A 24,536-nucleotide genomic window follows, 5' to 3' on the forward strand; every position below is an offset into this window, starting at 1 on the left:
AGCTATGACTAATATTTTCTTTATGAATAAAAAGTACTATATTCCACAGGGAATAGTAAAATTTCAGTTTCAGACTGGAATCAATCCTATAATGTATCTGGTACCACTAGGGGCTGTGAGACAGTGAAAAAATCCATTGGGAGCTTTGCTGTAATAGAATAATCAACATATCTCACTTCCAGGCATCTTGTCACTTATGAGTACTGCACTCTAAAGTGTCCTGATTATGGGAGGGGTACAGCAACTGAAACAATGTGGTGTTTTTATTGTTTTCCTTGGCTTGTCATAGAAGGGAAGGATATTTACTGTTAGATGGTTAGCAGGCCAACTTCATTCCACCCTGTGTATATGCTGCCAATAATCTCTAACAAATTCATGCAAATCTTTTTTCTAATATTGTGTCTCGCCAAATCATACAGTTTTAAATTGGTGGAACTCTAATAAATTACTCAAGACCCTTTGATAGCAGAATGATATAGAGATCAATATATTTTGATATCCATATACTATCAATAAATATAATATACATCCTTACATTTATGAATGCATTAAAGAGCTAAATAAATAGAGAGATAATACTTACACAATATTTCAATACAGTCTCCTGATTGGGCAGCACAATACTCAGAAACAATAGAATAAGGTTCTTGATTATAGTACAGTATTCATCTGAAGAGTTTGTAATTTTTCCTTGATATCTTATTTCATCCACGATTCAGTTTAGATTCAGTAATGTGAAACTACCAATGCGTATTTAGCAGAAGAGTAGTATATTTAGAGGTTGTATTCAAGCAGAAATAAGCTTTATTTTCTGGATCTGTTACTATGCAAAATGATCTTCCCATCAGATATACTAACATACTTAGCTGTATTAATACAATGCTTTTGAAAGTAAAGGTTAATATCAAAGAATATCTGAATAAAATGTAAAGCTGGTACACAGCAGAATATATTAACTTCTCCAGCACTCAGAGGATTGCAGGGTGGTTCATTAGTATTCTGATATTTTCTATTTGGTCTTGGTCTGAACATTTTTAAGATTCATTTGGTGGATGATGCTTTGAGACACTATGGGCTGAATTTTACTAGCCTCTCAATGCCGTGGGTCGCGGAGTGGGGGGCGGGGGGGGGGGGGTCCATACAATTCAGTGGGGAAAGACCTGCCTCAACCCCCGACGTCGAGAAGGGCCTGTCGCATATTACCAGCGGCAGGAGGACCTCGGTGCAGCCCCCCCCCAAGCAACCACTTGGCGATGGGACCGTCATCTAAATATTTAAATTAAAAATAATGAGATGTAAATTAACTTACCTACTGATGGCAGCTGTCCCACACCGATTTTACGGCCGCCGAACACAACTCGTGCACCTTCAGAACTCCATACAGAGTTCCGAGGCGAGAACCTTGTGGGGAGGGGGGAGGAATAAAATTTTCAGTGCGGGAGGGCAAAACAAATTTTATTGACTGTGGGGATGGTGGGAAGGGGTTGAAGAGCAAATGTTAGAAGGTTGGGGGGGAAGTTCAGGTAGGAAATAAAGTAAGTTTTGTTCATAACAGGCAATGAAAAGACCATTGTGGGGGTTGGGGGAGGGCCTACATATCCTAATTACTTATTTTAAAAAATCAGGGCTACTGTAACTTTAAAAATTGAAATCTCTGCTAAGGGCTTAAAGCCCTTTAAAAATGGCACTAGTGCCTGTGCCCTGGACGCCGTTGCTGGGGACGTGGCGGCCACCTCAGATGATGTAGAAGGGCAGCCGCCCCACCCCCTCTATTTAAATCAGCCCCCGCACGTAATATCGCGGGGGCTGTGCAATGGCCCTTCCATGCCAGCAGGCCGCCACTCTCACAGTGCACCACCGTGGAGTTGGGCACGCTGATAAAATTCAGCCCTATATTTTAATAAGACTGTGTGATTCAAACTGTAAGGGATCCTTAATTTTGTTCTGTTTACCACATTTCAGTCCTATTTATTACAGCACTTTCATATTTTATGAAATCTAACAATCTGGTGTTTGGGAATTGCAATAAAAGCGTTTTATTAATTTGTTTATGAACTCGAAAAGTCATAATTTTAGATTAGAATTCAAGTCATAATCAACTATCAAAGCCTTAATTGATCTACTTGGTTTGAAGTCAAAATGTTAGCTTCAGAACATTGTTCTATACAGTGTGATTGAATTCAACAACACTGTCTGATTCTCTAACACTAAGGGTGGCACAGTGGCGCAGTGGTTAGCACCGCAGCCTCACAGCTCCAGGGACCCGGGTTCGATTCCGGGTACTGCCTGTGTGGAGTTTGCAAGCTCTCCCTGTGTCTGTGTGGGTTTTCTCCGGGTGCTCCGGTTTCCTCCCACAAGCCATTGGCCATTATAAATTGTCACTAGTATAGGTAGGTGGTAGGGAAATACAGGTGGGGATGTTTGGTAGGAATATGGGATTAGTGTAGGATTAGTATAAATGGGTGGTTGATGTTCGGCACAGACTCGGTGGGCCAAAGGGCCTGTTTCAGTGCTGTATCTCTAAAAAAAAAATCATTGCTACCAAATTTTAGTTATATTGTGCAGATTTTGGGCTTTGAAGCCAAAAAACAGCTCCGTTGCACTTTTAGTATCATAGAATTAAACCTTAATGCCTTAAGGGTGACAATAAGAGAAGTTAATGAGACAGTAGAACCAGTGCCAACTTCCCAATCATAAGGACAATTATCATATTGTTGTACTGCCTGAAGATAAGTCACTGGTTTTAGCAGAGAAATTAATGGTATAATCATCCACAATCGTTGGTGACAGTACCGTAGAAAATTCTCCTGAAACAAAGTGAGTTTAAAACACCTAGAAAGAGTCAGCTGTAACTACTTCTAAATATTTATCTTCCTTATGTTAAAATCAATGAGAGCATTTGGGCCTGTCATGTCTCAGTACTCTTATATAGCATTAAATACTAGAATCACATTCCTTACTGTGACAGAATAGGACCCAGATTTTAGTTGTCCACTTTGAGACTTGTATCTGTTCACCGAATATAGTGAAGGGTGTCAAGGTTTTTCTCCCTATTGGCAATGAGGAATTTGTGCTTTGGACTAAAACTTTCTTTATCAATGATTCTATGGTAATATCACACTGTTTATTAAATAGTAGAAGGTCAACTGTACAAATTTAAGATGCACAAAAATAATGCAAATTTCTATTTTTCATACCCTAAGACAAAGTTATTGATAACTGGCCGGTGTTAGGCAAGTTGCCTGCTCATTGCATATTGGACCAGGGAAAAGTTCATTTCAGTTCTGATTCTAATGTTGCAATGGGATCAATACAATTATATTACGTCCATCCTTCCCAAAACAATTGTTCAGCCACCTTCCAGAATTTTTCTTAATCTTGCTTTAGTTTTCTACTGGGGCTAGCATCTAAGGATAGATGCAAATGCTCCTGAATGAGCAGAGGGACATTCAATTATCCATGTATTTTACTTGTCATGAATACCCTAGATGTAAGAAAATATACTGAGCAGCATCTGGTTAGGGAATGCGACTGATTTGTAAAAAATAAATCTTTGGATTCCTTTATCTCAGAAATCAATGTCCGTTCATTTATCTGCCAAATGTATGCTTAGACTTGATACAGTTTGGTTCAGCTAATAATGTATAAAACTGCCTCTGTAGTTAGCCACCAGAACCATAGGGATAGCTTATCGCACCTATTCCAACTATCAACAGGCTCCAACTGAAGTCTCTATTTATCCTGCTGAGCAGTGTGGGCAATTGGGAAAAAATACAATAGCTACATCCTCAAGCATTTTGTTCTCTTTGTATGTAGAAAGATGAGATAGATTTGTACTGTTTTGTTTTGAGTTGGCTGTATGATCAATCGGAACATATTCACTGCTGCAAAATTGTAGAGAAGGCTGTGAAGCTGGGTGAATGATGATAAAGCAACAGATTAAAAGAACAAATTAAAGAGTAAACAGGGAAGCTAATGAGGATGAAATGAACAAAGCAAAACAAAAGAAATTAGAAAAATAAAATTAAAAAAGGAAATTTATAATGGAATCAAGAGAAAAAGAAAAGCAAAAGAAAATGGTATTCCAACTTTAAGAAATATACACCAAGTCCATCAGCTTCTGAGTAGAGATACGGCAGGTTCACATAAGATCATGGACATGTTGTGTATTTTCAGTATTTCATGTAGTTGTGTCAGAATTCAGAATTTATTTTAGATTAAATTCTACTGCTGATTGTGCATTTATGTGACAATTGCTATTTTTAAACAAACATTGAATAAACTTGATTGTAAGTGAGGGGACTTTTAAACTAAATATGGTGGTGCTATTACCATGCAGAGAAAATATCCCACTAGGTTTCCTGAAATTATTATTTATAGATTTCACTGATATGAACATTGCATGCTTACAGTAGGATTTATTTCTTCATACTTATGTGTTTCTTTTCAGAGAATGAGAGGTGTTTTATATTAGGGAAAAAGTTTGTACTTTGTTTATTTATGATCAGTTTATCTCTGCCAGACAGGGGAGAAAGCAATGGAAGGGGACAGGAATAGGAGTGAGGGAAAACTGAAAGGCAGTAAGGTGAATCATAACCCTGAGGGATATTTTCCTCTACATGTACAAATGTGGACATCAAGACAGAATGGAGACACTTTAATTTATATTGTGTGGTTGTAATCCTGTGCATACAGAGAAATATAAGGAAAACATGCAGTGCACGGCAGATTCACCAGACTCCACAGATCCTAACTTTCATAACTAACCTGTAAGTAGCCTAGCAGATATTGTCCCTTTGTATGCTCTCAGCTGCTTGCAAGACTAAATGAAGCACATCATGGACAGGTGAGTGCTTTAGCCCCAAAGACATAGTCTCTTGGGCATTCACAGTTGGCCAGAGCAGCAGGGATGGCGGGTGTGTAATGGGGAATGGGGGATGCTGGGTTGGTGGTGGTGGTCTACTGATGAGAAATACAGGAAACAAACAATCTGGCTGATCCACAACAGACAGACACTGGAATGGATGAGGCCACCGAAGCCTTCAAAGTGTAAAGTGTTAAGGGGTAAAAACAGAAAATCATTTAAAAAAATCAAAATGAGGTTTAATAATAAATTTCGGAAAATGTTAAACAGATCGATAGGAGGAAGGGAAAAAGAATAAGAAGGTGTATAAGTCAGAAGGAAGTCCAGCAGTGAATTAAATTCTCCGTCCACCCCGCCCTCTGTTGAGTTGCTAGTATGATCACAGCTTCGACATGTTTTCTACACGTGTTGCTATCGTCCAAAGAAGAACAAAATCACTGTTGAACAGCGAATTTTAAAAAATATTTTATCCACCCCACTCCAAAACCGTCCTTATTGTAGCATGAGTTTAATGTGGTAAGCACAAGGTTGAGAACCGGTACATCGGGTGGCGATACAGCTGAAAGCACATACCGCTAACTGAGTACAGAAGTGAAAACCCATACTGATGAGTGCCTATACAGAGGCCCATACCGGTAAATAGCTGTACAACTGACAGCCTATGTAAATAAGGGACTGCACCACTGGGAGCCTGTACATACAAAGGACTATATATCTGGACATCAATAATGGGAATAGCCCACATAAGCCAATATTCACAAGCCCAAAAGTGAGTATCGATACAGGTGAGTTACTACCGCTGAGAAGCTATACACACGGACATACATACTGATGAATCTCCCCAAAACATCGCTCATTTACATGGCATTGCTGATGCCCCTTCACACAGGTTGAAATACTATCTGATGCACCCGGGCAATAGGAGTTATACTGTGGTATTCTTAATAACAATTTTAAATAATGACACAACAAATCCAGGGGTCAGGGAAACCCGGACTACATAGGGTTATACAGAACGGCTTTGTTGCTCGAGATGTATACCGTCAGGTTATCTTTTCTGGGCAGACAGTGAATGGGCACCATGCTTAATAAATGAATTAATCTTTTCATAAAATCTTTACAACATTCCCGGCTGAAACAAAATTCAATTACTTTGCAACCGTAAGTACCATGGAGACCAGAATGATTGGAATAAAATATCGCGAAAGCCCATTTATCCGATGTTTAAACAATTTTCACTGGGGTTGAAGATTTAAAACAAAAATGCAGTTATTTTAGGAGGAAAAAAATCCTCAGTGTAATATATAATTTGCCAATTCATCCATCAGATGTTTAAAGATTATTTGAATTCTGTAAAAAAAAACTAAACCGGTATCATTTCCATTTTTATTTCGGATTGCACATTATCATATAAGGACATAATTCGGTGATAACTGGACAGCAGTGAAAAACATCTCATTACGTAACGATGAAATGAGTTGGAAGTGTGGTTATTAAATACGAATTTGCTTTTTAAAAGATTTTGGGACGAAAAGCACATGAAGTACTGAGAAATCGTAGTTGGATTAACTTTGCAATGAAGTTCAACATTTAGGTTACATCCCAGATTTTATTGTTATCCCGTTCCGTTTGCTGCTACTCCGTAATTCTGCTTTGCTCTTCTAGTTTTATGTTCACAAAATCAGCAACCAGGTAAGTCCAATAGCCTGAGTTGAGAACCGCTAAATGTCCACATAGTTCTCTGAAATTTATGCGGATCTTCACAATTTGATGGTATTCGGATGGAACTGCCGGCGCTTTCCTTGACCGACAAGATCGCACAGCAGAAGCGGCATCAGAAATGTGCTCGAAAAGGATTCAGGAAAAGTGCAGGCAATTAAAACGAACTAGATTAGGTTCTACTGAACCTGTTCGTTAGGAGGGAAAAATATCTCAACGATTTTCGGTTTCCACCTTGCAGGCAATAACCGATTTTAATTTATTTTGTATACAATAGACTGGTGTTTAGACAGTTGGAAATAACTGCGGGGTTTGCGAGAAGTTCCACGACTCAAAGTTTTAACCGTTGTGCAGGTATTTGATGTTAAGGCTCTTCTAAACACATGTGGATTGACTTAAACTGGGTTGTAGCCCATTCTCAATGTATATAAACAAATAACTTTAATAAAAGCGTTTCTTGCATAATTGGAATTAAACTTAAATGTGGCAATAATATAATTTGATTCAGATTAAGAATTCTGCTTTTTGTTTTGATCAATTATTTTAATCATGAAACTTCCAGGCGTGATAAATTTATAATAGTCATAACTTTGTAACATTTAATTCTGCATCGAATCGCACGCAAATAATACTGCCAATTGTATACACATTTTTCTCTTTGGCGTTTTCCGATGCTATTATAACCAGGGGATGGCGTCCCAGCCTCTCCATTTGCACAAATCCATCTCTCAGTAGAACGGAGACTTGAGAGAAATCCGCCACTCTTCAGCACGGCCACTGATGGCCCCTGTAATAAATTAAGCGTCATTTATAAATAAATTTATATCTCTGCATTTCAGTCCTTGATCAAGGACACGCAAGGTTTCAGAAAGATTTCAGTTAAATTGCAGATTAATGTTACGTTCTCGAAGTGTTAATTGGACTACTGAACCGATTCGCAAGCATTTTTCAAGAAAAGAAAAATCGCCCCATCGGGTTCGTAATTAATGTTTTTATTATAAGGCTATCAAGGAAAAAAATCTGTCGTAGTTTCATGTGCTCAATTGTTTCATAAAGAGTTATATATCAATTCCAGTAATACGCAGAGTCACAATGTATCAGAAGATGGGTCTTAAAAAGCGACTAAAGGTTTGAGGGCTGGTGTCAGAGCTTATCACACCCAGACAATCATATCAAAGAAAATCTTCCCCATTCATCAGAGCTGAATGCAACTAGATAGATGTGCACAACAAACCATAAATAAATAGTTACATACATTTGAAGTAACAAACTTTACCCTCTACATCTTACCCCTTCCAATATAACTTTGTTTTGTCATTTCTTTCTTGGTAAAATAATAAATAAACCTAGCACTCATAGCCGCAGTTACTGAATGAGACAGAGAAATATGACACATTTGTGGATAGGCACTTCCCAGATTGTCCTTGTTTTTTTTTTGAAATGGTCAGTGAAGTAGATAAAAGTAGGTTTGGCACTCTATAGATTGACACTTTCTACTTCCTGACAGGGTTGTCCTCCTGCTGAACTTTCACCTCCCGAACCCAGCTGCCTTCATTGGCCAGAGTGCACCGAGCGAGCCGAGCCGAGGGGAGCCGAGCCGAGCGAAGCGCTGCGCCTCTCGGAGTCGTTTTGCTCCTTGGCCCAGCTCTCTGTTTAAAAAAGACATACACACACTTTCAGTATTTTCACAATCACTTTCACTAGGTCGAGCTCCTTCAGAGTCCGAATGAGACCGTGGGCTTGGGTTTGCTTTATTTAGCGTTAACGCCAAACTTGCTCTGGCCGCTTGTGCTCCCAGCTCGGATCCTAAAGCAGCTTTTCCCCAAGCCCCTGAAAGCTCTCATACATGTTGTTTACACAGCAGGTGGATATGACGTCAGGGGGCAGCTCGCAGCAAAAAATAACAACATCCAACTCCGCGATTTGTATCACCCCCATTCCAAAAAAGCTCATTAAGTTCGCTAGAATTGTGAATAATGAAAAGGGGGGGGGGGGGGGGGGGAAAGCGCGGCGGGAGGATTGTAAAGGATCTGATCAAGTGTGAGTTCGATCCGGCTTCAGAGTTGTACTGGGGAGATTTTTGTGTCTTTGGAAAGCGGCTGCTCCACAACGTAGTGCCAGAGCGGAGTAATATATTGTTATTTATTGTGTGCTTGTTGCATGCTTTCTCGTACACAATCGCATGTGTGTTGCAGGGTCAAATTATCTTCTGGTTGCCCAACAACCTAAAGCAGTAGCAATTGGTAAGTTTGAATTTGATTCTTTTTTGTCTTCTCCCTTGCCCAGCTCGCTTTTAATTTAACTCTTTCTGCTTGGCTTGACTCTGATTTCCTGCAAGCCCCACGTGCAGTTTGGGATGTTTGACAAAAAAAATTGTTGTTGTTGTTTGTCAAAGTGGGTTTCGACTCGGAAATAAACAGTTTGCATTGGCAATACACGCGCGCACACAAATTGCTGGCCAGGGGGACGGCCGTTTGTGTGTGAGTGGAGGTGTGGGAGTCCCTGGCTTGTTTAGCGGGAGGTTATTAGCCAGTGTGGTCAGTTTTAAATAGTTGAGTTGCGTGAGATTTCTGTTCCGCGACTTCACTGGGGAGCTAGAGAATAATCGGTAGATCGCCGAAGACTTGACAGGCTAGAGATCGAAGGATCTCTCCTTTCGGATCGCACCATTCCTGCAGGGGGAAATAGGCACACAGTGGGAACCGCATGGGAAGGGGGGAACTCCTGAAACTTGTCACTTTTTGCCAGCCTGCACTTTCAGAAAGACCCATGCGAGTTTGGATGGGCATCACATGGGCGTAATAGCTTCGAATTACCTATGAAGGTCATCGAAATTACGGGGGTAATTGAGGGTCTCAACATTGTTGCAATTTTATTTAGTCACAGTTTGAACAAACCATACTGCTTTGTATTGAGTTTTCTGTGCCAGTAATGTATTGCGTTGGGGGTGGGGTGGAGAGGTTATTAAGTTAATGCAATGCCTACTATTATCTTCAGCTTTCGAGTGCGACCCGAATATACTTCATCGCTACTTTCTCCAGTTTTGGCCGCTGGAAGTTCCAATTCTGAAAGTAAGAAACCCACAGACGTGCTGTTGTATGTGAAAGGAAGAAAGCAATGCTGTCTGCTGGACAGTTGTAATGTATTTCAGTGTATCCACACGGCCCAACACTCTCACCAGCCGGGAATAATGCTGGGTGTTAAGGGCTGGAATTACCTCGGCAGCGAGGGTGAGCGCAAGTCTCCACCTCTCTCTCGCCCTCCGAAACAGTACCAGCCTTTTCCACACACACACAAAAAGAAACCCCAGCCCAGCGCCCTCCCCACCCCCAGCTCGTTCATTCAACTATCACTGGGAGATAACTTTTCCGGACGGGAACTGGTGTCCGCTCCAAGCTGAGCTACCTCACTGTCCCTGAGACTTGGGGAGGATGAGGTGAGGTGTCCGATACTGGGACTTTGGAGGGAGGGGTGGGGGAATTGAAGGGCCATGGTTAATGGCAGAGCCCCTCACCCGGCAAGGGGACGAAGTGGGCGGTTAGGGAAGGAGATGAGCCCGAGTGCCAGCCACTCCCGCTCGGGACAGAATTGTTTTGCGAGCTGCATCTGCCGTCTCCATGACTTAGTTGTTAACTTCGTGTTTGTTTAACTTTTTTGTTGACGAAAGGAGAGAGATGGGGGGGGGGGGGGGGGGAGGTGTACAAGTAGCCGCGGAGTCCAGAGGCTCTTTGTTATGGTAATGCCGGTGTTTAGTCAGATCTTCCTCAAAACTTTCCTGTCAGACTGTCATGCTGCCGGGCGCTATTACACGGACAAATACTCCACGGGATCAAACAAATCTCACATTTTAACACGAATCATTAATCAATAAATACATATCTGTGTATATTTCCAACTTTTTTTTGGTCACATATTAATTCGACAGCTCCGCGTGCGAGTCCCTCTTACTGAGTTTTCACTGGAAGTTGTTCGCTTGACTTCGCCGAGTTGCGAGGTTTTGGCGGCTGCCGGGCGGACAATGAGTTTTTTGTGTCTGACAGCGGGGTTTAAAGAGGACAGCATCGGTAGAAGCAAGGTACTGCATCTTATTAAATACAAATTCATAACAAAGTAACTGCAGAAATTATAAATTCAGCCAAGGTCTCCCCCCCGCCTCCCTCCCAGACCCAGGGGCTGCTCTTTGTACCGCTCTCTCATTGCAGCCCCTCTTGTTGTTATTTACTTTGATCGTCTCCTCGGGGGGCTCCAGAGTGGGGGATTGCTTAATGTTTAGCAAAAAAAAAACACAAAGTGGAATTAAGCCTCCTTCATCTGGGATTACCGAGTGTCTGAGAAAATCGCAGTAAACAGCCCGGCAAGAAGCGAACCTTGACAACCCAGATCAAGTAAGCAGTTGCAGATCAAACAAAGCCCGTGCTGGGCCGTTGTCAAGGGTCTGCTTCTCGGAAGGCTTTCAACCGTGTGCCCAGGTTCTGGGCTTGCCTTCTCAACATCTGCACAAATGGAACCGCACAATCGGAAAAATCAAAAGGAGAAAGAGGGAGGGAGAGATTGTAGGGGGGAAAAGTCATTAGCCGCACATCAACCCCATAACGTCCACTGGCCCAAAAGAGCTTTACAAGTTTCACTATGAAGACAAGATTGAACCTTGAGCCACTTCGCATTTGAGTCATCAGGATCGCATCTGCCTAGTCCATTCTTAACAAGTTGGGGCACAAAAAAATGATTATTTAGACGTAGTTTTTCGTCTATGCATGTCTGTGTAGGCGCATATATATAATCTGCGCAAATAATGGAACAGTTTTTATAGATTACTGCTTTACTAATAAAGTCAGGTATTAATTACGTTCATTGCAAAGTTTTCAGTTTGTGTCTTTAAGAAAAGGGTTATAGTCCATGTGCTGATGGTAGATTTTTCTTTGATAATGCTGTTGAAGTGCAATTTTATTATCTGTTGCCAAAGCCTGGTTGCAATAAGATTAAGCAGTACTTCACTAATACAAAATGCAGTAATGCATAAAATAGATGGTGCCACACCTAAAATATTTATATCCAGATCTAACATGCACTGATAGTAGCTAGCACCACTTTGGAACAAATTGGGACTTGGTAAGGTTCTAGTTATAGTCGTAATTTGACAGAACTTTTCTTTTAAAGTGACAGGGTAGCATTCAACTAGAGTACATCTACTAGTTATAAAGAGACTGACATACCAGTTAAGTTTCAAACTCAGTAAACAGTATGCAGTGCAATAAAATATTGTAAAAATGTAGGTATTGATATTGATAACTGCAGATGTTGATTGTCTTAAACATTTATAAAAGCCTAGGTAATTTCATAGAAAATGATCCTGTTTTCATCAGAGAAATTGCAATGAGATAGCACATTTATTTAAGCGAAATCCACAGAAGTATATCATAACTGTAATTTGCTTAAGTATATACAATTTACTGAATGATGTTCTTCCATTGACACCATTTGTAATCACATGGTGTATACAATTTTAAAAGCTAAAACAATTACCCATCTCTAGCCATTGCATCCAGTTATTTCTATGAATATTTGCTATTTTGCAGCAGTCTAACAGGTTGTACAGGGACCCCTCTTTAGTTGCAGCTGTTAGTGCACTTTAAATTGTAAAATTGGATGAATTGAAGAGTAATGAAAATATTTGGCAGATTTTGAGAAGTGCCTATTAAACAAAATAGAGTAATTAAGTGCACACTAACTTTAAGAGGAAGGTAATAATGTTTGAAAAATATTTTTTTTTTCAAAAGTCATTTGAGTTTTATAAAATTGAATGACAATAAATAGAATGCTGTGCTTTGTTAGGCAGGATTGGGGCGAGCATATTGAATCTGTCAGTCAGTAACAGAGTCTTCCTTTTTGTGGTAGTTGAGTCACTTGCTTTGCACTGTTGTGGCTGTAGGTTTGAGTCACAACATAAGCTGACACATTAGAAAATGTCAACTATGTGGTCCAACGAAGGAGGACTGGGGGCCTATTGGACTATATAAACAGTTTGAGCACTCTGTCAACTAAATAAAGCTGTGCAAATTGGAGATCTGTGATTGAGGGGTGGAGTTAGAAATTTTAAGTCCTGCTAGTTGTATATTGTTTGAGAAATACATTAATTCTGGCTATACCAGTGGTATTTCCTGATAATTTACATTAATGCTAAACCATATGTTACAATGAAGCAAATTATACACTTTAAATGGAGTAGTGCAGGCTGAACTGTTTGTAATAATTATTGCATTATTTCATATATGGTTATCTTTATGAATGATAATCAGAACAGTTTGAAAATTAGGATAATTCATCTTTATTATGAATCAAAAATCCTTTATTTCAGTTGATATGGATTAATATCAATAAATGAATATCAGTATATTATTTGGCAAATAGGCATTTTGAATATAGATTGCTATGCTGGGTGTACATGAACAGCTATTTGATATTTTATGGCAAATAATCAGTATTCATACCTGTACATAAATTCACAAAATTGCTGGACAAGCAATCCATAGTAAAAAGGTAATTGGCTGTTAATGAATAAAGTTGGCATTAGGTATTGCAGAATTAATGATTTTTGAGAACAGTACATTAGCAGAGTGCTGACAGACCTAATTACATATAAAGTAAGATGTAGATATATGGTTTTGTATCTGCAGATCAATATACTTCCCAAAAGAATACCAAATTCTCTGGAGGATTTTTTATATAATAGTTCAGTTTGACCGTTTGCCAATGGCCTTTGTCAACCAGCAATAACATTATGAATAGGTTTTAAACCACTTTCAAATGTTGACAATGCCTGTATAAATTGTTTTTTTTTTTGCTACTTAAATATCTGAAGTAAATATTTTGCTAAGTTAATTTCCTCTGGATTTTGACAGTGAATTGTTTATCGCATATTTTGGCATTGAAAAGTTTAGTTTTGTATAACACATGGATGGTGGTGTTTAGATACAAATGTGAAAAGAAATCACTTCTCAGTTTTTGCAGGCAAGCTGAACTGATAGAGAAAGGGTTAATGATGCATGACTTCTGAATGCCAGCAGCACATTCTGTGCAAACTAATAGGCTTAGATGACTTCATAAGAGCAGTTGCAGTTAAAGTACCATTTGATTACTTTCATTCTGTGAAATGGTTGTTTACTGAGATCTGACTGTAGTTTTCATATGTTCAGGTGTGCTTTTTTGAGATTATCAGAATGGTACATTTTAACTCTACAAGTGATTTGATTAATTTATTTGGTTTACCCCATAGAATATGTCGTTGTTTATGCTCAGATTAATTTTAGAAAATATAATCTGATACATACTATTATTTTACATAAACAAAAAATACATTATTTTAGGACATAAGTGCCTCCAAATGTTTTAAATTCATATTTGGTTGATTACACACAAAGCTTCTTTGAAAACCGTGGATTCTGTGTTGAAAATAGATCATAAAACAGTTTTATTCTACATTCAGTTATAATGTTGTTTCACTTTGTTCCAACTGTAGGTTGAAAGCTTATTGCTGTCAAATTTTATGGCTTAAAAAACTCTATTAATATAACAAAGAAAGCACGTAAATTGTGATTCAAATCCTCTTTAAAAATCTAATGAGTTTAAATTTGAGTATTTGTAAACATAACACTATCTGTTTATACTGTGTCCAGAAGGCCTGCCGACAGTCCGTTTATTATAATGTGCCATAATAACTTATTTTTCCATATATAGTTCGAACACAGAGCAATATTATATATTATTGCCTTTGTCATTATCTGTGATTGACAGCCAGTCTTACAGATTCAATGTAAACAGTGAATGTCATTTGCTGCAATGATTGAAGTTTTAACAGCTTCAAAATGGAAAGAATTGGAATTGTGCTCTTTTTTCCCCCTAAGAGACTACATAATTTTGTACAGACTGTTGATAAAACTACAGTTAACTGTCATGTAGGCTTTAAGGAGCTCTGCAATGGTCACAAAATCTTACCATATTAAGGGTGGTCCACATAAGCAGGTATCGAAGTTTAACACTTTGTTTCTATGTATTTACAAAAACAAGCTCAATAATTAAAGGCTTGAATAACTTTGGGGGAAAAAAGAGACTGAGTTTCACACTGTTACAAACTACACTGTTAATTTGAAGAAAAAAAACATTAAAATAATGACTTATTAAACTTAGTTTTTCATCAAATTTTTTCATGAATTTGATGTCCAGTAAATTATATTCCTATGAAGAGAGTGAGATTGAGTTTACAATATTCTATATTACAAATGACTGGACTGTGGATTTTATTAGTTATTAATTAACAGTAGCAATGATATTACATTGCAAAGGCACGGGCAGAAAGTGTACTGTTTAAATGGTTTGTATCATACTTTGAGATGCTGGACTGTCTTCATAGAAAAGTTGAAACATACCTGAACATACCTGTGGGAATTGCTGCAATTGGACTTTCTGCCAAGGTCACCTAAAATCTCTCTTTCGCGACTGAAATCTTGGTTTTTGGGCCAGTAGACAGCACCACTGCATTCACAGCAAAAAGTAAAGATGATATTCAAAACTGAAAAAATACTTATCTTTTAAAGGCATTTTTCTTTTGGAGGCACAAAAACCTGAAAAAAGCAATTGCAGTATTGATGTAAGACAATGTAGTGAGCATTCATGATTGTTGTACTATGCCACTGAGCCACTCACTTCCACTGCTGATGGCTTCGGTTCAGTGAGTCAGTATCAATTTCTAGCCTTATCAGTTGAAGAAATACATTTGCTTTAGTTTGAATTTGTATTTTTTTGATACTTTGAAGTAAATAATAATCAACTTTGGTATTATCTAAACATGGGTTGTGTGGATAGTTGCAAATACCCACTAATGTACATTACTGTTTAATTTGAATTTTAAAACCTTTCATATTAACTGAATTATTATTCAATAGGAGATTTTGATTTTTTTTTTAAAAGAACAAATCTTTACCTTAAGCATAGGAACAGAAATTCATGTTACTTTTGAAGTTTACCTATACATTGTAGTGTATAGTAAGTTAAGCTTTGAACTGCCTTAAGGGATCTTTACTGGTTGCTTCAAAGTAGGTAACATACATACATTGCGATAATTTTATTGGTAATCTGTGCAACCTTGATTACACATGTCCTATATTTGCACTTCACATTGCAGTGGATAAAATCATGCCATAACCTTGTGAAGGAATCTACACTGAGCTCTTAATATTTAACACATCTGTGTCCCAACCCACAACTAACTTGATTGATAGAATTGGCACGCGATTTTTGAAAAAGCTAGCCAGTATGCTTATAAAGAATTGCTAAATGCTTGTAATTTGAAAAGCACCTTTACGCTTGAAAAGGCTGTTTAGCTGCAAGCAAAATCTAAAGGTTAGAAACATAGGAACAAATAGACACGGTTAATCTAACAATGCGTTTAACTATTTTAAAGCTCATTTAACATCAGTGAGTTCATTTCAGTTTAGTTTAGTTTTGCAGCACATTTTATGCACATTGTCATGGCAAATTCCTCCCCCCTCCCCCCTCCCCTTGAAAATAAGAACGTAATACTTCAATTTAAATCTACGTTAAGCAGCATTGTGTTGAAACTGGCTATATTAAACCTACTTGTCAAAATTACATTTGGAACAAAGTTTATTCTTAAGATTTTTATTTTTTACAGTCAAGGTAAAGTTTAAGACCATAGGGATGAAATTTTAATCTGCACAGTTGTAGGTTTTGTTATGGGCCTTACAAAGGCTCCAAAATGTAGGAGGAAATGAGCAGTGGTCTGAGAGGGGATTGATTTTCTTACAGATATGGCCTCCCAGCTCTTTTGGCAGTTGCTGAGTTGGGCCAATCTGTGCCTTGGGATGGTTTTTCCAGGTCTGCTGTTCTGGGGCAGGCTTCACTGATGCATCCTTACAGACTCTAGTGATCCACCCTGAGGATGTCCCCACAATTTATGATGGGGTCTGTGGAAGGCTCCCTGGGTATCTGGAAGTCCCTCTGCACACCACCTCGGGTCTCCCAGAAATTTGATCCCCACATGTTTAAATAATTGCTTTTATTAATTAGTTCATACCAATCAAAAAGCAAGACTGAATGTAGTTATATTTGTAAATGCAATTTCCATTCTAAAGCACTTACCCAATTTTAGAAAAAAAGAACAAATTTCTCTTGCAAGTTTGTTCCTCAGCTCGTCTTCTTGCTGTGTTAAGGTTCTACGGACACTGATTGACCTTCTTTATTTCTGGTGGTAATTGGCAATGTGAGGGCTTTAACAGTAAGTATTGACAGCCTGTTCCACTTGGGAGAGGGTTAGATATCACATCAGAGCCCATCCAGTTTTCAACTGGCTTCCAAACAAATGCACTTCCAAGAGGGGCCATTGCTCAGTTGTGTTTTCCCTAACAAATAATCTCCTCCCTAACCCAGATGCACTGAGGCCAGTTGTCAAGTCCTGTTGCTTCCCAGCTGAGATAAATTAATGTAGCATAGACTGAGGGCTTAGGTCCTTGCTGGTCCGTAGGATTCGGCTACTTATTGGATAAACTCACTGAGTGATCAGGAGAGTCCACATAAATGACTTAAACACAGATTGCATTTGAAATGGGATTGCTGGCAGGTTGCTTTCATTATGATGTTTCCTTTGGAAAAGTCAATTTGTGGGACAGCGCAGCTTAATAAAAATGCTGTTTGCATGTGTGTAATGTATTAGCTTTTGCCACATTGTCTCTTGTGGTTCCCTGCTAGTCGTAGTGCATTAATTCAACAAGCTCAGTATCTGATAGATATCTGTCCAGAACAAATGTGCACATTTGGTTTAAACCTCAGTAAATGGACAACCTGAGTTTTGGACTATGGTATATAAATAATGAAACCAAGGTGCAATTTTAGATTAAATCATCCCTGATAATCAGTCACACAGTGTATTGCAGTTCTTGAACAACAAATCTAATTACACATACATAGTAAAATGTATCATTACAGTATACCAAATGAGGTGCTATCATTCAGTGGCACAAACATTACAACTATTGTATTATATAGCATACATACATCACATTTTCTACCTTTAGTTCCACTGAAGTTTTTCTCACAGCAATGTATTTACTAAATCAAAATATGGACTGATAATCCAGCAGTTTGGTTTGCTAAAAGTGGACAGATTTACAAGATGTGATGGTACATTAATAAAATACCAACTGTAATTAATAGGAGTTGTACTTGAAAAGGCAGGGGAAAAAAAACTTTAAAATGGGACTGCTGAGCTTATTGAGAGGAATTGGAAACTGGGCTCCATAAGCATGAAATTAGACTTATATAACATACGAATATATGAATTAGGAGCAGGCGTAGGCCACTCGGCCCTTCGAGCCTGCTCTGCCATTCAATAAGTTCATGGCTGAACTGATTACTCCACATTTCCACCTACCCCGATAACCTTCCACCCCCTTGCTTATCACAAATCTATCTACCTTGACCTTAAAAATATTCAAAGACTCTGTTTCCACGGCCTTTTGAAGATGAGAATTCTAAAGACTCATGACCCTCTGAGAGAAAAAAAAACAAGTGTAGCACTGTGCTTGTGTATATAAACGTCTGCTGGGAACCACATCTTCCAGTATGTAGGGTGTCCTTCTGAGTTACCTGAACATAGAAATGAACAACTTAATTTGTCTTTACTGATCACTATTCAGCTTAACTTGGCATTTGGAATTTCCTATTAAATCTCCTTTACTCAGTCGCTTATCATCTTCTCATTTTTTGACTAGGCCTTTGAATATGTGGTTGCTGTGGAATAAGTTAGGGTTACCAACAGAAAGGCAGAAAGATAGGAAAGAAAGATAATTCATGGGGAGATGATGGAACTAAAATGGAAAGCACCAAAGGAGTGAAAACAGTTTTGAACGTAACAGCTTAATGTGGGTATTACTTTTGTATTAGAGTTAGTGCACATGTTAATTTTGCATTAAAATGCATTTTGCCACAGTTGTAAAATTGTTTTGGAGATTAAACAGGTGTAACATATGTTAATGTATTGTGACCTGGTGGTAAATTTTTAAAACGTTTGTTAAGCAACAGTTTGAGTGTTCCTCCCAAAATTGCAACAGCTTGCTTTCAAACAGAAAGGCATCCTGAGTTGACCTTAAGAGTAGTGAAAGGAATAGAGAGGTGTACAAAGTGACCTAAGAAAGAAAGGACTAGATGCAGGACATTGAGGAATTAGACTGGTGCATAGAGTGGAATATCGTACACATACATGATGGACAGGCTTTCCAAAATGGGATTTGGGGAGGGAATCAGCAATTGGATCAAGCTGCTCTACACAAACATCAGTAGCGCAGTATCAATCAATGGGTGGGAATCAGAAAGTTTCCTGATCAAATCTGGAGTCAGCCAGGGCTGTCCTCTCTCCCCTGTCTTGTTTGTTTCCTGTATCGAACCTTTTGCTGAGTCCATCGGGAAGAATGCGGGCGTAAGAGGAGTGACAATCCCAGGCAGCGGAGGCACTCAGGTCAAAGCCTCCCTGTATATGGACAACGTCACCGTCTTCTGCTTGGATCCGCTGTCCATTCGCAGACTGATGAGTATCTGCGATCAGTTCGAACTGGCCTTGGGAGCCAAAGTAAATCGCGGCAAGAGCGAGGCCATGTTCTTTACGAACTGGACTGACCGATCCTTTGACCCCTTTACTGTCAGGTCAGACCACCTGAAGGTGCTGGGGATATGGTTCGGAAGGGCTGGGTAATGCGCCAAAACCTGGAAGGAACGAGCAGCCACGGTAAACTATAAACTGAGCATGTGGGAGCAGCATTCTCTCCCCATTGTGGGCAAGAACCTGGCCATCAGGTGCAAGACACTCATGTTGCTGCTCTATGTCGCGCAGGTCTGGCCTATACCCTACTCCTGCGATGTGGTGGTCACCCGAGCCATTTTCAGCTTTATCTGGAGAAGCAGAATGGACCGGGGTCCAGAGGGACACAATGTTCAAACCTTTTGATAAAGGCGGAAGAAACGTACCCAACATCATCCTCATCCTGATGACCACCTTCGTGTGCGGCTGCATCAAACTGTGCGTAGAGCCCCAGTATGCAAACACCAAGTGTCACTATGTGCTGAGGTTCTATCTGTCCCCGGTGTTGCGAAGGATGGATCTGGCCACATTGCCGCAGAACGCTCCATCCAGTTGGACCGTGCCGTACCACCTATCCTTCGCGAAGAAGTTTGTACAGAAAAACACCTTTGACCACCAATCCATCAGGCAGTGGTCTGAATGGAATGTCCTCAAGGCCCTACAGGGAAAGGAGATGGTGGATCCTGTCAGATGGTTCCCCGAGCAGACTGCCAAAGTCATTTGATAGAATGCCTCATCACCAGAATTTTCAAACAAGCACCAAGACGTAGCTTGGCTGGTGGTGAGAAGGGCTCTCCCTGTCAGATCCTTCCTGCACACCCAGAATCTCACCGCCTCCCCACACTGCCCCTGAGGTGGCTGTGGTGGGGAAGAGACTGTTGCCCACCTCCTTCTTTGCAAAGCAGGTGTGGAAAGAGATGCAGTGGTTTCTGTCGAGGTTCATCCCAAGCAGCTCTGTAACACAGGAGTCTGTGCTGTATGGGCTGTTCCCAGGGATGCACACTGAGATAAACATCAACTGCTGCTGAAGGACCATCAGTTCAGTGAAAGACGCTCTTTGGTCTGCCCGAAACTTGCTGGTCCTCCAGTGCAGAGCGTTGTCCACGACCGAGTGTTGCAGACTGGCACATTCCAAAGTCCAGGACTACGTGAGGGACGCACTAAAGCTTGGGGCAGCTGCTGCAAAGGCTCAATGGGGAGTGCTGTATGCACCAAACTATGGTTTTGCTGTAAAATGTACTTTGCATGTAAAATGGAATGGAAGCGTTGTGAGGCAACTCACTTCTGTATCGAAGAAAACTAATTTCCTTTGCACTTTCTGGTATGTCAACTTGGAGCTGTTTTGAACTGTTTTGTAATGCATTTTTTTTTACAGATCTTTATGAATAAAGTATATTTTGGAGAAAAAGCACGCGATCGATCATTCTTAGTTTTGAAAAATTTCTATCTTGTTCCACGCATTGGTGTCTATTTATTTTTTACCTGGTGATAAGCCTTTTGTAAACGCGTGCAAAGACTGCTCACACAAATAATTTTACTACATGCTCATTTTTGAAAGGTGAAAAGCAGAATGCCACCATTATTAGTAGGGTCTTCTGGGTACAATGACTTCCCACAATTTTATAGGAACTCTGAAGAAAAAGCACACACCATTGCAGCATTCTCTAGCTATTGTGCATTTTAGCTCGTTAAGCATGTAGTTAACAACTTAAGCAGATCAGTAGTATTATTGTAGATGTTTACTGATTGGCCACACAGTTGTACATTGGTTCTAACATGTATTACGGAAACAGCACAGAGTAAAGTTGTGTATTTCACTGTTTGCATTAAAAGGGATAAAAAAATTGCATCCAATGAAATGAAAAGAAAAATATAAAAGAGAGAAAAAGTAGAAAAAAATTGAAGAAAGTGGAAATTAGGAGATATGAAACAGATGGTTTGAATGAAGGAATAGCTCTTAAAAAAAACTCTTCCAAACCCAGCCTTCAGATAGTGGATCCTTGGACCTTTTGCTGTTGGGTTCCTTCTTTTTATTCCTTGGGACATACTGACAGTTTATGCCACTAACACAAAACCAGTCACATTCCAAGGGTGTTCCTGTCTTCAACATTCATGGCCAGCACTGTCAAGACATGCTTATTGATTTGTGCACCCTCAGCAGAACAGAAACAATAGCAGATTTAACTTCTCTGCTGCGATGATGGACAGTTGCCAATCAGTGTAACTGAATTATCCACTGCTTATATTACTGCTTTGGTGTCATTTATTGTTTGGAGATGCTAGAGATAAAAGATTGTTGAGCCATTATGGGTCATTCTTTACATTGCAGTGCTTTAAATTCTTTCTGATGTCTGATCATCACAAGCTTAGATCAACACTGAAATAGAGTTCCTTGAAGGTATGGTGTTCCAAGTCAGGGTTCTAATATGCTTAGTGTCAATGAATTACTAAGATTTTGATTTTAATTCAAATGCAGATCTCAGGTCAGTATGATTATGTTTGAAAAAGGTCATTAAAATATAATCTACATTCATGAAGACTTGTCGATGTACTTCAGAGAATTTTCAGATATAATATCAGAAACAAATACAAATTATGATGCTATTGTATGGTCTTGTGTTTTTTTCTCTTTCCCATAATCAACTTGTTAAAATGGATGTTGGAATTTATCTGGATTTGTAACTTGTTGGAACAAATTACTTTTTATGCCACTTGTTTATATCCTGGATTGTTGGATATGAAGTAATACAGTACAAGACTGTCTTGAAGCAGCACCTTGTACACTATTGGATTGAATAGTGGTAAATTTTCAATAGAAAATATGAACATACAGTAACAACTGTGAAATTTTTGCTCTTTTTTTGTTACTTTGTTCCCACCCTTTAGTTGTCTCTTTTGTCACATACCAGTCCCTGTGCAAGGAACATGAATGACCAAATGCAACCTTTTCTCATACTTCTGCAAATGCTGCTTTTGAACTGACTGCTGACGCCTGTACATGTTGCTCCTTTGTTTTGAATAATAAAAGCAGTGTAAAATAAAATGTTTCTTCTCTCAAAAGGTGGTACTTGTCTTATTTTGCAGCCTTTAGACATTTGGTATGAGGGAAAGAAAAGTGACAAGCAAGTGGCCTGCGACTCAGTGAACATTGCATCACTAGGTCCTAAGTTTAAAATTTGCCAATATTTTCATCATCATTCTCCCTCTTAACAATATCAGCAACTGCTCAGTATTACAGCTTCCTTGCAACATTGCAGGGCTCAATTGTCTCTTGCATCTCATCAGTATGGCATTGTTCTACCTGTCATTCTGTGCTATTGAAACAAATATGGTAAATGTGTCAGTTCGAAGTGTCTTATTCAGTGGCTGCACTGGTTTCAGTGACATCTAGAAGCTAGGGACCCACTGCAGGAAGTATTTCTGAAGTATAGCAAGCGCTCTTGCATCACAGCAAATGCAGTACTGTGCCAGTACGAATAAATGGCTGTATGGTATGATGTTGCAAGGAAATATTAAAGTTTTTAAAATTCAGAATGAATATTGAAAACCCATCAGCTACAAGAATTGTCTCCAATTTCTACATTTTTCTGTTTTCTGCCCTCTCCTGAAGGCACTGAATCCTGCTAGGGTGTGGTTCCACAGGTGCTCTCTGTTAAATGCCTCACCCAAGCATCCTTTCCTCAAGCGTGAGTCCAGACAGCGAGTGCCAGCATATTATTGAATTGTGAGGGCATTGCATCACTGTTCTCACTTGATATCCATACAAGTGTACTTTCCAGCAAGAATCACTAGCGATCTGGATTATGACCCCAAGCTGATTCCCCCGTCATCCTTGCCTAACCCTGGATCACTGAAGCCATTTGTAAGCTCCTCGCAGTAGTTGCAGCTAAAATCGGCTAACTTGGTACGGACTGGGAATCTTCTTTGTATTATTCAGAACCTCACTGGACAAAGCATTTATCCACTAAGCTGTCAATGGAGTTTTTCTACAATTTTTTTTTGGCCATTATTTATCCTTGATTCAGGATATTTTTGCAGTATCGTATTTCATTCAACCATATGCAGTGAGGTGGGTGAGTGGGTGGTGACTACTACAGAAACAGCCCAGTATTTTGGTAAAGTGTCGAAAGAAACATTTCAAAAATACCAAATCTTTAAGCTGCTTTAGAATGCTAACAATTACCTTCTTAAGTTAGAATAACAGTCTCCAGCTTTGGTCTCATTTTGTTGAGCCCATCCTCAGTTTCAAAAGACAGTCCACATGCATGTCCATTCTTGCTTAATAGGTTACAAAATCAGTGCACAATTGCTGCATTATGTGCTCTACTTTCATAGCATTAATGCATCATTTAAATATGATAGATTGGGCAATGCCATGCAGCTTTCCCACATGCAAAATGGAGGGTAAGCTTCTATGAGTAGTTACTCAGAGAACACTGTGGTATATGGCTGTCTTGTTTTATAGAGGCAAATTGTAACATGTATTTCTAGCTGTAAAGCATAGGGTGGACTTAAAAAATGTGTACAAACATAAATGCGATGTGGATTGTTTCTAAAAGGGTCTTTAGTATGCTTTGCCCAGCTGTCTCACATACTGCATTTACGCTGAGTAGGACTGCCCAATTGTATCAGAAAATAGGCTTCTAACGCCAACAGATTTGGCCTTTTTTATGTACAAGGACCTTCACTGTTGATCTCTGTCCGACCTTCATTAATGCACATCCATTGTGACCATATGTGCACAGATAATAGCTCTGTTAGTATGTCCCTGCAGTATGACAGTTCAATGAAGGTAGATATTCCTCGGATGTAGTTGTCAGCTTGAAATTCAGTGACAGTTTACACTGTACTGCCTCTTGAATTACTGTTGGCATGAAACCTACCCCTGAAGTGGGGTGACTTTGAAACTCAGAATTTACAGAGTTTATATTCAGTGTCAAAAATATACCGATGGGGATGTGGGGTTAGTTCTGTCAAATTGACAATGTAAATGGGGTATAAGTCAGGACAAACGCAGAAGGTGTTTCCGTGCCCTTTCTCCATCCAGTATGTCACCAAAAGACTGCAATCATTCAGGCACTGCCCAGAATGCGCTGTTGAAACACAGCTCTGTGTCAGCATGAACCAGATGTGGTAGTCACACTTCTATATCACTAACCCTACAGCTAACCTGAAATGCACCAGTCCTCATCTTGTGCAGTCGAAGCATATTTGTAAAAATATTATTACTTGAATGAATACTACAGACATTTCACATTATACTGTAATGAGTAAGATGTTGCTTTGCTTTGTTCTGTTTGGGAAAAG

General features: G+C 39.3%; 1 protein-coding gene and 1 long non-coding RNA gene across 15 annotated transcripts in view; one reads left to right on the forward strand and one right to left on the reverse strand.

The window, feature by feature from the left end:
• Positions 1 to 6,251: 6,251 nt before the first annotated feature.
• Positions 6,252 to 10,638, reverse strand: LOC137380026 (uncharacterized). The gene is made up of 3 exons (XR_010976952.1): positions 10,532 to 10,638; positions 7,874 to 8,232; positions 6,252 to 7,370 (listed from the first exon to the last, which is right to left on the reverse strand). It is a non-coding gene; the product is annotated as an uncharacterized lncRNA (long non-coding RNA).
• LOC137380025 (forkhead box protein P1-like) overlaps positions 8,608 to 24,536 on the forward strand; it is a 621,483-nt gene continuing 605,554 nt past the window's right edge. For 4 of the 14 annotated variants that reach the window (XM_068051514.1, XM_068051512.1, XM_068051523.1 and 1 more), the window contains exon 1: positions 8,608 to 8,826. The gene's annotated coding sequence lies outside the window, so the exon portion shown is untranslated. Of the gene's footprint in view, positions 8,827 to 9,405; positions 9,426 to 9,580; positions 9,655 to 9,917; positions 10,020 to 10,572; positions 10,659 to 24,536 lie in introns of those variants that run through there. The other 10 variants (XM_068051522.1, XM_068051525.1, XM_068051529.1 and 7 more) reach the window with 8 other exon arrangements.

Source organism: Heterodontus francisci, chromosome 19 (genome assembly GCF_036365525.1).
Source record: "Heterodontus francisci isolate sHetFra1 chromosome 19, sHetFra1.hap1, whole genome shotgun sequence".
Classification (NCBI taxonomy): domain Eukaryota; kingdom Metazoa; phylum Chordata; class Chondrichthyes; order Heterodontiformes; family Heterodontidae; genus Heterodontus; species Heterodontus francisci.